This window comes from Miniopterus schreibersii (genome assembly GCF_964146895.1).
Source record: "Miniopterus schreibersii genome assembly, chromosome: 9".
In the NCBI taxonomy this organism is placed as follows: Eukaryota; Metazoa; Chordata; class Mammalia; order Chiroptera; family Miniopteridae; genus Miniopterus; species Miniopterus schreibersii.
Genome location: NC_138118.1, coordinates 18,650,114 through 18,665,448, shown reverse-complemented (window position 1 = coordinate 18,665,448; position 15,335 = coordinate 18,650,114).

Sequence of the window (15,335 nt, the reverse complement as noted above, 5' to 3'; positions counted from 1 at the left end):
GTATGTGTGCATAGAAAAAATCTAAAAGGCTATATATACCAAAATATTACCAGTTGTTATCTCTGAATGATAGAATTACAAGTTATTTACTTTATGCTTTCCAGTAAACTATGAGTATCTTACAAAGAAAATGTATTATTTTCATAATCATAGAAACACTTGTGAAATTGGTTAATAAAAATTTAATTCAGAGAAACCCGTAAATCTACAGATAAATATCATTGTGTAAAATTGTTAGACAACAGGGAGACATTCAAAAATATAACCTTATATATGCTTTAGCTTTTTTATTCCCCTAGGCAAATGGACTTTGGTATGGACAGAACAACCTGATGTAATTTCAATCAAGGAGGCTCTTTATACCTGGAATAGAGTGTGTGTTTTTTTTCCTTTGTCTTCTTTGCACTACCTAAAGTTTATTTCAGTAAATGCTCCTTCAATCTGGCTGCTAGGTATAATTTGAAATTCAATACAATATAAATAAATAAACAAATAAATAAGTCAGCAACTATCACTTGAATTTGGCAGAGACTCAAAGGCAGGCAGAGAAATGAAAAGCTTTATAGTGGAAAAAATGGAAGGCTTCAGGTGTTTGCTGTTGGAGGCTATTGGCAGGAGAAAGTTTAGGCAGAATAGCTAGAAGTGGGCCTTCCTATCCCATTGGTAAGGGGTGCATAGTTGGCTTTTTCTGGTTGATTCTGAGTTGAAAGCAGGGGCAAAAATTAGGGAAGCTCTCAGCTATAGTAACCAAGTCCTAGTCATTTGGGGTCAACTGTTACAAGGTTATTTTTTGGCTTCCTAGATTGTTTTTCAGACATAGAGGTCTGACGTTCTACGTGTCTGACTTGTAGATAGTAGGTTGGCTTCCTGGAATGATTCCTGCGGGTTATGGGTCAGAGGTCTATTTTTTTACGCTGCCTGTCGATTGTCTGATTATATATCCAGTCTCTCACCAGTACCACAATATTTGAGTAGGAATAGGACACTCATATCAGCAGGTGTCCAAATCGATAAGGGAGACAATTGTATATGTTACATTGAAAGCTTAAAACCATGCACACTTTCCACATCAAAATTTTGCTACAGAAATTATTAATGATGTACATTCGGGCACACTTCCTGCATCATTGTTTAAAGCAACTAAAATTAAGATGAAAAAGCTAACATCCAATAATGGAGAAAGGAGGATGGGTTGAAAAAATTAATACTTAATAACAAAAATAGTATTTAGCATTACTATGTAAATTATGTATTGATGATTTTTTCAATGTAAGATTTTAAAAATATATATTTATTGATTTTAGAGAGAGGAAGGGAGAGAGAGAAAGAGGGGAAGAAACATCAATGTGAGACACATCTATTGGCTGCCTCCCGTTATGCATCCCAAGCAGGGACTGAACCAGCAAACTTTGGGTGCATGGGATGACATTCAACCAGCTGAGCCACATGGCCAGGGCAAAATGTAAAATTTTTAAGTAGTCTAAAATGCAAACTACAAATGTGATTATAGATGAAAGATGACAAGAGACAGAGACTGAGAGGGACAGAAGGGAGGGAGAGGAAGGAAGGAAGGAAGGAAGGAAGGAAGGAAGGAAGGAAGGAAGGAAGGAAGGAAGGAAGGAAGGGAGGAAGGGAGGGACCAAGATTATGATAGGTTCTAGAGAGAAAGTAATAATCTTTTGATTTGAATAGCTAAAATACTTTTACTATTGACTAGGCACTCTTCTAAGCATTTTACTTATATTAACTCATTTAATTTTTATCACAACCTTATAAAGAAAATTCTTATTTTATAGATGAGGAATTTGGGGCTCAGAAATATTTTTTTCTAAAGATTTTAAATTTAATTTTAGAGACAGAGGACAGGAGAAGGAGAGAGATAAGCATTGTTGTGAGAGCATAACATCAAATGGCTGCGTCCCCCACGCCTCCTACCAGGGATGGAACCTTCAACCAAGGAATGTGCCCTGCCAGAGAATAGACTGGGAATAGAACTGGCAACCTTGGGTCCACGGAGGGCACCCAACCAACTACTCCACACCAGCCAGGGCAGGCCTAGAAAGAGTTTTAAAACTTGCCAAAATTACAAACATATAAACAGTGCAGTTGAAATTTGGTTATTTGACTCTAGATCCCAGCATGCAATTTTTTTTCCTTTGTTTTTTTATATCAACCAAGTGTTTTACAGCTGTTTTTTTTAGTTTCACCCTTCTTTAAAGGATGTTTTTGACTGAACACAAAGCCTTTTCTCATTTCAAATATATTGTGCTAATACTCCTCCCTTGTGCATTTCCAATGAATAGGGATCTTTCTAGAAATAAATATTTTCATATTGCTATATAGTGCCTTTAGCATAAACAATAACAGTAGAAATTAAATAATTTATAGAAATTACACTTGATAATTGTACACACATTTAAAAGTAAAGGACATTGTCCCCAGTACAGATAAGTACTAAAATTGTAATAAATGACAAATAATGATTAAATAATAAATGATTAAGTTGAAGTATCTATTAATCAATAATAGTTAACTAGTAAACTGATGCTTATGGGAAACCTCCCACATTAACATAGTATAATATTATATTTATAGCTTCTGGTGATATTTTAAAGTATAAACTATTATAATAACAATGGTTTATACTTACTAAAATTAAAAAAAAGAAAAGCACGTTAGCCACTTGTCCTTGACTTATACATTTTCACCAGTAAACAAGGAAACTGGGCTATGACTAGCAATAATTTCTTTCATTATCTTTTTCTCAGTTTTGTCATTAATATCAATGATAGCATTCTAGAGAAGTATTACTGCATGTTCTGGGGATCATATTAAGGTTAGGAAAGTATAACACATGATAAAATAATTATTTTCCAAAATGATAACATTTTAGGAAGAGAAAACATGCATTCTCAAATACACATATATTTAAGTTTTGTAATATAAATAGTTTAGTTTAGCTTACTAATTTTAACATGATATGAATGTTTTTATGAACTGATAAAATTTCTATAATCAAAATATTTTTATTTTTTCTTATATTATCTAAAGAATCTTGAGGAGGTAAAATATTTAATTATAAGAGTTTATATTATTATTTAATATAAAATATAATATAATAAATTATTTAATATAAAAATAAAATATAGTAATCTAACACAAAACTGAAAGAGTTCTAGTAGAAAATAATGTAAAGAAATAGCCAATAAAAGTGAGCATCTGAATTACAAATAAGCACTGCTTATTTTACAATTATTATTTTGTCTTACCTACATAGGTTATTGTTAATACAAAAATTGGACATAAATTAAAATTTTAAATTAATCTTAGACTAAACAAATCAGTGATACTAGAAATAACCACTTATTGTTTCAATTCACATTAAAATGATGACAGTAAATCTCAGTTCATAAATACAACTTACAAAATACTCTGACTTTTAGCTCCAATCTCATTTAGGTGAAAGGAAAGTTTTTAGTGTACTCTACAATTAAGACAATCATGGAGCATTAGGAAGAATTTCAGAGGGAAGGTGGGGGTGGGGAGTGCTGGGCGAAGGGAGAGATTAATCAAAGAACTTAAATGCATATATACATGACTTATGGACACAGACAATAGTGTGCAGAAGACGGGGGGTACTGGGGGTTCACAGTATAGGCAAATGCCGGGTGGAGGGGATCAATGGGAGAGGAAAGAGGGGCATCTGTAATACTTTCCACAATAAAGATAAAAAGTTTTTTTGATGCAAACACTTAAAAGAAATGTATTTCTTGTAACACCTCTTAGCAAACAACATTTATACTTGATTATAAAAAGCCAAGAAACTTTCAGAAGAAAAAAAAAATCACATGGTCTCAGAAAATAGTGAAAGCAAGTAATACAATATTTTTCAACCTTTTGAACAAAAGTAAAATAAAATTTTATTTCAAATATTTCTCTTACTAATGTTCAACTCTATTAATTTATTTAAATTTTTTCCAATTTAATAAGAATTCTACATACATCTCACATATGCAATGCATATGACCTTCTAAAAATTCATGACCCACAGTTTGAAAATTGCTGCCCAGATGGAATTATATCCCCCCACTGCTTTCTCCGACGTCTTACTGGCAGTGGTCCCTTGAGCTCCTATGGTGGTGTGCTCCCTTCACTTCCGTTAGGCAAAGGGGTATCTGGTGAGGCAGGAAGCCCCAGTGCTTAAGGTTCAATCACCTGAGATATATCATGTCACTAACATACTTGACTTCCTACTGCCTAATTTCTCAGAAATGCTTTTTTGTTTGTTTTCATTTTCCTCCACAGAGCAGGGAAAGTACCTTTCCCTGTCCTCCTACTTGTCATAAAACCACCCTCTGTCTCTTTCTTCTTGAGGTCTGGCTTTCATAAAACATGTGAAAAGTGCAGAATTCTTGAGGTAAGTCACTATAAAGCAGCTTACCTTCTGGAAGATGGGTAACAGGAAAATACGTGAGTGATTAAATTGGAGATATCAATCATAATTTGAGCAATTAAGCCATTTAAATTTTCTAGGACTTAGTCTCCATTTTTATTAATGAAGTTGATTAACTCTTTAATAATCCAGTTTAGAAATGCTGCATAATTCCTTCATTCTAAGTAGGTGAAGACTATATACATAGATATATATAAGAATATATGAATATATATTTTATTCATCATATATTAAATAATGAATAAATAGCAGCTAAAAATACAAATTATAGACTCAGCCATAATATATATGAAATCTTGCTGCTGTCGATGTAACTTTGAGCCAGGTACTGATGCTTGGTTTTTGTGTATGTAAGTAGGGCAAGTATACCTATGCTAAGTTGGTAGTGATCTAGAAGATGAAACGATATATTATGTATGATTCCTACTGCAGTATTTGTGAGCTACATGAATGATAACCACCTCTTGCCCATCATCATATTATCATTATCCTCATCATAATATCAACATTTATATCTATTTATATAATCAATATGCATTTTCCCCCTAATATATATCAGGAGTAGTTACAATATAGTGAATAGAATTATATACAAAAGCCAAATCTACAATCACAAGGCAAAATATCAGTCTATCCAGGAAAGATAGACTATACTCCAGAATGCCTGAACAATGCACTAGTGCTTAAATCAATTATTTAAAGAATTCATTTTTAGAATCTAACCTCTCTTTAAAGGTGTGGCCAGAAGCCTAAGTCTCCATTTTCTGAATTGTGTTTGAAGGAACTCTGGTCACATAAGATGCTCCTAGAGAAAAAAAGAGGGGGATTCCATGGTAAAATAAGTTGGGAAACACCGTATTATATCTCCTTTGAACATTCACAATGCACAGGAAATATTAACACCTTGGAGAAATTATTCAGTAAATACTATTTAAGTGTATTTATCCCTATACCATTGAAAAACTATTTAACCCTGGAAAACTTTTTAAGTTATAAATTATTTTTTTAAATCCTTACCCAATAATATGGTTTTATTTTTAAATTGATTTTAGAGAGAAAGGGAGAGCAAGAGAAAGAGAGAAACATTGATATGAGAGAGAAACATTGATCAGTTGCCCCACCAGTGATGGAACATGCAACCTCTCTAAGTGCCCTGACCAGGAATCAAACCAGCAAACTTTTGGTGTACAAGGATGATACTCAACTAACTAAGCCACCCATTCAGTGCTTAAATTATAAATTTGACATCCTTTAGAGCCAATGTTATGTAAAGATACCCCATAAATTATTAGTAAAATAAATTAGACCATCTATAAAAGAAATATATAAACCTTAAAAAATCAAGTCACTAAAGTTTTACAAATATAAATAATACCTGTGTACATTGGTTTTAAGTATTTACATATTTTAAACTTGTAAATAAGTTATTTTTGAGAGGTGATGTCACTGGTGCTTTCACTTTTGAAATATTTCTTTCAGTAATCTAGATGTTCTACATTGAATAAACATTTCTAAAATAAATAATTGGGAAAATTAACAGATAAGTATGGACTTATTTTAACTTAACAGAATATTACTAATTAAAATTTAATCTTAGTGAGCATTATACATGTGCTAGTATGAGGGTTGTTAGGTAACAGTGAATTTTATGAATGGGTAATAATTATCTAAACATTTAGTGTCTGCATAATTAAAAAATTATACTCCCATGACCTATTACTTATATAAAGAGATGAGTAATTTTCTAATGATCCCCACATTCTGGACAATATAAAATTTGAAGCCAATTTAAAATATTAATCCATGGGTTTCAGACAGTTACTATTTAACTATAACACCGCCTTAATAACATAGAATAAAGTTGCAAACTAAAACATGACACAACCATGAGGTGCATATGACAACAAGACACATTTATTGTAATGATTACTGAAATTTAAGCATGTATAAGTTTTTTGAGTGCAAAAAACAAACAGAAGTCTGTCACTTTTCTATTACCTAAGATTTAACTCATTAAAAACCCATTTCATCCAATTTTATTTTAATTAGCTTTGTGGTATTATTTATTTTTAGTAGGAATTAAATAGAACTTGTTATGTTTTTCTTGGAAAAGAAAATTTACAACAACTTTGTGGTGCTTAAACATACAAATAACAAAACATTAACTGTAATAAAAAAAGATTTAAATGTAATCTGTCTTTTTATATGGCTCAGTAAATCAAACGAGATGGACTGTGTTTCCAGTCAGTGATAGAAATTCACTGCCTATTCATAGTCTACAATATTTATGGAGTGCCCACAATTTTGCTGTTTCCAGAAGTATATAGACAATAGCAACGTTTATATTTATTTTCCTGTAATTATTTCACATTCCCCCATCCTCAAGGTATGTATGTAATCACTCTAGGAAGGACATGAGATTTTTCACAGCTATTCAATTCACACACACACACACACACACACACACACAATATCTAGAACAAAATTCAATTCTTCCAAACAGGCATAAAATGTCTCCTATATTTTAGGTCATCAAGATCTTGCACTGAAATTCTTAATCAGTGGGTAATTTTTACCTCAGCAATCTGTTAGGTCTTTTCACCACTGCCTTGAAACTGAAGGAACATCAAAGAGAAAAGTCACACTCTGCTCCTCTGATGATTCTTAGAATTTCCATTAATGGGAAAGATACTTGAGAACGTTGTCTTCCACTACCCTTCTTGTCTTCGTTCTTAAGGTTAAGTGAGCCTGAGTGTGTGTGTGTGTCACCGTAGTATGGGAGAAGCCAGGATGCATAATTTCCACAACACAAGAATTAAAATCAGTTTTCTCTGTGAAGGACTTGAACTTTGGACTTAAGGGTAAATCAACATTGACCAAAAATCACTGAAATCCAAGGACTGAAGGAATTTTGCAAGACCATCTTCCTGTTCTAAATGAGTTTAAATTCCACTGCTAAAAGAAATTACTCCAGGGCATTGCGGTAATGCACAAATTACGAGATGTCAATTACCCTTAAGAAATCACAAACTTTCACAGGAATAAAGGAATAAAAAGATGGGTTCTAAAAAACCCCAAACAACAACAAAAAACCAGCCAATGAGATTTAGTGCTAATTTTTATTAGATTTTAATACTTATTGATTACTGTGGTAAGAACACTTAACCTGAGTTTTAACCTCTTAACAAATTTTAGGTGCACAACACAGTGTTGTTAAGGAGACACAGTATTGGACAGCAGATCTCCAGAACATATTCATCTTGTGTAGCTGAAACTAAGATAGTAAAATGATAGGTTGTGAGTACTTTGAAAGCAAAGGATTTCTGAAGACCAAAATCAAATTCATTAGGAACACATAACTTCAGAAGAGGCTTATTACCTCCCCCACCCCCAGGGTTTCTAGATTAATGGATCAAAGAACTGTGATAAATACAATTTATTGGAATTTTAGCAAAGGATTTCATTTGATTCTTTAAATAAGGGAGAGTTGATTGAATACCTCTTTCAAAGAGATGGATTAACAGACTGATTTACTTAAAGAGACATCTTTTGACATTATATAAGGACCCAGTTTCAGCCCTTCCTTGATTATCAAACAAGCATTTATCACATGACTTCTGTAGGCCAAGCAATATGCTAACCACCTAGAAAAAAAGGGTGCTTACCATGAAATGGGGGAGACTTGCACATAATTGAGCAATTACAGTGTTGGGGATGACTACAGATGAAAGAGGAGGGGATTCAAGGAAAGATCTACAGAAAGTCAGTTTCTGAACTGAGTTGTTGAATGAAAGCATAGTTAGATTATTTGGAAACTAAGAGGAGTGTCATGGAGAAGGAAATTAGCAAGTACAAATAAAACAAGATGAGAGGATACACAGTTCACTCAGGAAATTGCAAGTAAAGCATAAAACAAGAGAGAGAGTGGTAAAGAAAGTGAGTCTACTATTATAATAAGAATCCAGAAGAAAAATGTGCAACATAAATCAAGCTAAGAAGTTTATACTTCATCTTGAAAGCTATAGGAAAATACTTGAAAGATGATAAAGATGGTATCTGTCAATTTGAAAGATTAATTGGTTGGGTGGAGACTAGAAGATGCGAAGCTGGAAACACAGTAGTTACAGCAGTCATTCAGATAGGAAAAGACTTTGAGGTTGGAGGGAAGGAGACATATTTTCAAAAGAGAGGTTGATGATTCATTCAACAAATATTTATCGAATATTTGCTATGTGTCCTGGACTAGGTGCTGGGGCTACAGTGCTGAATATCACTGTTTCAGTGTTTTAAGTCTTGCTCTCATGGGGTGACACTGCAAGCTAGTAGTGCTAGCCAGGTGCCAGGTACTACGCTGAAGGCATATCACACATTATCTATTTTATTTAATTTTCATACAAACCTGTGAGGCAGATATTATAATTTACAGACACCGAGATGAGTTAATAGAGGCCCAGCAAGTTAAAGAGACTTGTTCAAGATCACTAATAGTAATCACAGAGACAAAGCATGTGTGGCTCCAAGACTCCATATTTTCCCTGAGATAAATTAAAAAGATGCCAACACAAAGATTTTATCAAGCAGGCTTCAGTCAGTGAAAGATAATTCATTCCAGTTAGTTAAGTGGAGGGATAAAAAATTAGTTGAAAAGGTGATTGAGAAACAAATAATACAGAAAATGAATGGGAGGTAGTCCAGAGATTAGACATCAGAAGAAATTGTTACCACCCTAGGGCTGGAGGCACTAAGAGAGAGGAGGGGCCCTTGCACAGCTGAGTCAGGGCTATTCCGCTGGTAGCTGGAACCACAAAGGAGTTACAACCATTTTTAAAGGCAAAGGAGGAGATCTCTCTCTCTTGGCTTCTCCCCTTCTTCTAAGTGTCCTCTAACCTTTGCCCTACCCCAACCAGCGTCTCCCAATGGCTGACCCTAGAAGCAGAAGGGAGGGAAAGGGGTGTGCAGGATTGCCCTTCCACCCACCCGAGACAGAAACATGTACTCCTCTTCAGGGAGCTTGACCTTTAGCCATAGATGTTTGGAGAATTCATTAACAATTTTCTTAAACTTAATGAGCAGTAGGTTAAGATTGTGTCTTAGATGGCTCACATTCCAGTTGCAGTGTGGGTAAAGGAACTGAACAAAGCGACACTGAAACCAAGGAAGGCAGCTGGGGGACGTCTGCAGCAGCTCAGAAAAGACAGGGCTTGTTCCATGGGACACCACTAACTCAGGAGGGAACAGGGGAACAGGAGCAGATTAGGTTAAAAAGAGAAGGCCATGGGTTTGGAGAATGACTGAATTTAAGGGGCTCCAAAGGAGGACTGCAGAGCAGAGAGTCTGTAGTTTCAGAGTTGTGAGAAAGGAATGTTTATATTTGAAAGCCTTTGCTTAAGAGAAATAGTAGTCATGGGTGTGGTTGAGACAATTTAGAGTGAAAATAGAAATATAATGTCAAGATGTCCCCAGAATTAGATCATCAATTCTAACTAGCGTAAGGGAAATCAAGCACTAAGCCTCTCCATAACATTTTGTAGAAATACAGCTTATATGGGTCAATGGGCATAGAGCAGTGGAGGTGAGCTAAGTGGTCTGTGAAGGGCCCTCTTTTGTCCATTTAGTGCCACTAATGTGCAGTGAACTAAGTAAAAGCAGGAAGCCCAAAGAAAGTGAATAAAATCTCAACCTTTTTAAACAGAGACAGGGTAGCTATCAACTATGAAGCGTGTGTGACATACCTGCCCTACGAAAAAAGATTCCTTTCTGAAATTTCAGATTTGAAAAGGATTCTACAGATTTTTATTTCTGCTGAAAAACTTACATGATGCCGGTACTTTGTCCTGTAGATAATGAACATGTTCTGTAGAGAAATTTTAATTCATATCTTTATAGAATCAGTTAATACAAATCAAGAATTTTATCTATTAAAGAGATCATTATATATGAAACAGGGGTTGATATATGTGCATATGAATATATACCATTTAAAAAGTTTGCCTAGAATAAGGATAGGCACTGATTTAAAATGCCTTACAACAATCTGAGGCAGATATATGCAAAAAGTTATAAAGGGAACATTTCTCAGTTTGAAACATTTTACATATCACATAGAAGTAACACCTGAAAATTACTAGGGGGAAATGTAGAAAGCTATATATTTATAATCATAATGCTGAAAACCAGAAATTTATCTATCTGATTACTTGATGAATCACAGAACATTTTAAAAATAACTGAAAAATCATTGGCCAAAGAAAACACCCTTCCCATCAGAGCAGCTTTAAAGCGCACTAATATGCAAGTTATTTATACACACTACCCATACATATATTTTAAGAACTACTCAATATCTTAAAAGCAATCACAAAATCAGTCTTTAGCTTAATCTTCATCTGCATTTTAATGATTTCAAAATACAGCCACATAATAGAGCTTGAGGTTGCATATTGCTATATTACTAGTTTCACAGGACTGTGGCTTTCCATCTTGGTAGCAATAAATCCTAGTAAACAGAGCCATTAACAGCATTTTTTATAGGACCAGAAGTAGCTGTGGCAGTAGAAGTGTGGTGCAAAGTAACATTTGAAGGCTACTGTGTTGCACTCAACTATTTATTAAGGCATTAAAATCAGGTCTTCCCAGGGATGTTGGAATGTTTTTCATGATCTTCTCTCCCCTTGACAGTTCTAGCTTTTATGTGGCAGTTTGGGAAAAAAAAAAGGTTACCTAAAGTTTCACGAAGTTTCAAGTTCTCATTAAAATATGAGGTTTTAAAAAGAATAAAGCAGTCTAAGTAAAAGTAATTAAAAGTAGGCGGTGAGTAAAAATGTTAATGATCGAATTTAGAAATACTTATGTTAATAATTTGAATAAAGATCATTATGATTTTAAATATGCATAACATATGGAGCATCTTTAATTAATAAGATTCCACAAAAGTGGTATTCCCTAGTTCTCCAAGAATGTGCCAAAGATGAGCTTTGTCTTAATAAATGCAGCACCAATAAATATTACATTGTAAAATCATCCTTTAGCTCAGAAAACTGTTCTTTACTCACCTAGACATCTTTTTAGGTTATAAAATGTATACTACAATAAGTCTTTTACACATATGTAATTTCCATCTATAGCACAAAAAATGAAAAACCTATGTTAACTTAAATTTTCTATTTTGATTCTTTCTTTGAGCATGCAAAAAGAGCATATCCCTTGAAATAACAGAGTATATAATTATATCTTAAATACCTTAGAATGACAATTAGGTTTTAGCATAATTTGGGGAAATACTATGGGAGATTATTTTTGCTTGCTCGTAAACAAACTTCTTTTAATGAGCAGAATGTGTTTATTTGATGCGAATTGGAAAGATCTGGGTGAACTTTCATACACATGATTTCACAGCTACTATTACGTGAGACGAGAGTAAAGCTAGAATGTAAGCGTTAGAAACGGAGCTGACGAAATAATATTCATTAAGCAACAGTAAAAATAGCACATCAGCGTGATAAAAAACTTGAAGGTGATATGTGAATAATTCTCTCTGCATTATTATGAAAAGAACTGCGGTCCAGAGGGATGAAATGCTTCACACAATATAAGACTCTCAATTACAAAATCAAGTACAAATACCCCGCTCCTAGTATAAGTACCTCGGCCTACATGGGCCTCCTCATTACTCCTAGCATGTACTTCACAACTAAACTAATGGGAATAGAACTGAGTGTACAAGTTATAAGACTACAGTCAGATAATTACATTTTAAAGAAAATTCTACACATTGTTTAAAGCATTCAATGCAAAACAAGCGAAATTACTCATAGATACATAGATACATAGCCTGCACTTTCAGGAAATAAAGGAGTGCATTGTCTTAAATAAACTTATGTACTTTTAAATTATGAGAGCAGGTGCTCATTTTTTACTAAATTTTGTAAATTCGTTCTCGTATTAATTTTCTTGCTAAATTAAACTTTTAAATAAAATTTGTTTAAAATCTGACCTTCTATATTTTTACCTGTTTCCTATACCTTCCTTTGCCACTCAAAATATAAGTAATTTCAAAAAATGGTCAACCTGAATATAATTTACATATACTTTCTTTAAATGCATTAATTTAGCATAATGATTTTGGTTGTGCTTACATTATTGGTGTGTACTCTATCTGAAACAAATGCAAGACTAAAAATTCAGTAGGTGGCTGGTAACATTTGTCCTGCATTTTCTGTAAAACTCTCCCCCATGGATCCTAGAGAAATTCTTTATAAAATAATTTTTAAAGTATTTTGTTTCCTGTATTCTCTTCTGCAGGATTTATAAGAATAAGCTAGCTTTTATCAAGGCATCTCTCAGGATATACTAGCTTTTTACTTAATCATAAAGTTTGATAATTTATTCCCATACAGTAGAACTTACCAGATTTTTTATGAAAATAAAATGTCCTCTTTTTTTAGAGGCCACAAAAGTCAAACCTTTTTAAGGATGTTCTTTTCTGTGTCTATCTATGAAATCTATTGTAATATTTGTTTCCTAAGACTGTTCCCTCATTTTTCAGAGGGAAATATTTTCAGTTGATTAAGTTATATTTACATGTGCCAGGTACATAAGGAAAATCTGCAACCTATTTGCCAATTTTCCAAATATTCCAAATCCAATTTTAAAAATTGTTTATTAAGGGATCCCTCCTATTTCCCTCACCTACTTCAGTATTGTAACCATTTTATTTCTGACACACCCATAGCAATGGGAAAGGAGAAGAAAGATGGAATAGCATTTTCATCATATTATTTGATTACCGATTGACATAACATTTCACTAAACTTTCCAAAATTAAAATGAAGGATTTCAATATAAGGGCTATCCACAGCCTATTTCAGGAGGACAATTAAAAATTTAACTAATTAAAATCAGGAGATATTACCACATACCTTTTAGAATGGCTATAAAAATAGAGCGACCATATGAGGTGCTGGCAAAGATGCAGAGTAGACGACTACTTACATCTTGATGGGAATACAAAGTGGTCCAGCCACTTTGAACAAGAGTTTCCAGTCCCTTGTGAAGTTAAACACAGACTTAGAAATTTCATTCCTACATGTTTACCAAAGTGAGAAGAAATATTCATTTCTTCACACAAAAACCCTATGTGAATGTTTATCGCACAGAACTTCAACTCAAGAATGGGAAAACATGGATATGCACTCAGTGAGGGAGCACTGCTCAACAATGACAAGGAAGGCACCAGTGCAATCCCGGCAATGTGGTGAGTATCACGTGTACCATGAGTAGTGAGAAAACCATCCTCAAAAGGCTACATACTATATGGTTATTGTGCATGACATTCTAGAAAGGGTAAAACTGTAAGGATGAAAAACAGACCTGTGACTGCCATGGGCTGGAAATACTGTCAGACTGTATACAAAGGGCAGAGGGAAATTTGGGGACACGAAACTGTACTATATGTTATTATGGTGCTGGGTGCTTGAATGAATGTGTTTGTCAAAACTTACAGAACTGTACACTAAAATAAAAGTGAACTTTACTGTATATAAATTATACCTTAATAAAAATATATGGAAATAATTTCTCTGTAACAGTCTTGGAAGTGGTATAGTGGGATGAGCATGCTTGAAATGAGAATCAGCTCTCATATAAATATATATATATATTTTTAAATATATCTTTATTGATTTCAGAGAGAGGAAAGGAGAAAGAGAGATATAGAAACATCAATGATGAGAGAGTCATTGATCGGCTGCAGCCCCCAACCCTGGCATGTGCCCTGACCGGGAATCGAACCCCGGTCTCCTGGATCCCAGGTCGACGCTCAACCGCTGAGCCAGGCCCAGCCGGGCTCATATTTTTTCTATTAATTTTTTAGAGAGAGTGGAAGGGAGGGGGAGAGACAGAGAGACACATCGATTGGTTGCCTCCGCTGCCCTGCAGCCAAGGTACATGCCCTTGACCAGGAATGGAAGCCGGGACCCCTCAGTCTGCGGGCCAACGCTCTAACCACTGAGCGAACTGGCTAGGGCTGATTCAGCTCTTTGACAGCAGCATGACCTTAGCAAGTGACTTCAACTATTTGGGTCTCAGTTTCCTCATTTATATAATGATAGGTTTTAATATTTTTCATAATTTTAATAAGTTGGCTTATTATGAGGATGAAAATGACATCATGTCTACAATGAGATGGGTACTCAATAAATTGGATTTCCTAAAATAATATTAACATGAAGAATCTCTATCATGGTCTAGATCCATTAAATAGAAAGAACTACAGTGTTTAAACAAAAACGATGAACTCATAATACATGGCAAACAAAAAATATTTTGGTTAAATCACCTACATTTTATTCAATAGCACCTACTATGTGAACACTAGGGAGAACTAGAAAAGAAAATAAGGAGTGACAGTATATATTTTAGGCTTAAACTAAAACTTACTTGCTGGATTTTAATTTTTATTGCAGAAAAGAGTCATGCTTTGAGTCTGCACAGAGTCTGACACATAATGTTCTAGAATATTTGTCATCTTTTTTTCAGAAAGAAATCTCTGAATTCTTACCTGCCACATGGGGATTTGCACAATTTACTAAGTGATTTGTAATTAAATAAATGAGCTGGACATTAATTTAAAATTTTAATTGCACTATGTGGTGGCCTTTAAACCTCCCTTTTTCCATCAATGTCTGCATCTGTGAAGGCATTGATTTCCTCCTGCCATGCGAAAAGGAAAACAAAGCAGCCCTGGAGTTTATTATTCTGAACTTGATACAATAAAACATTTTTTGTGTGTTTTCTTGTAACAAGTTGTAGATATCCTGAAGCAGGCGAGTGCATTGCACAACACACCATGTGGGCTTCTACTGGTGTGTAAATACCATGTGAT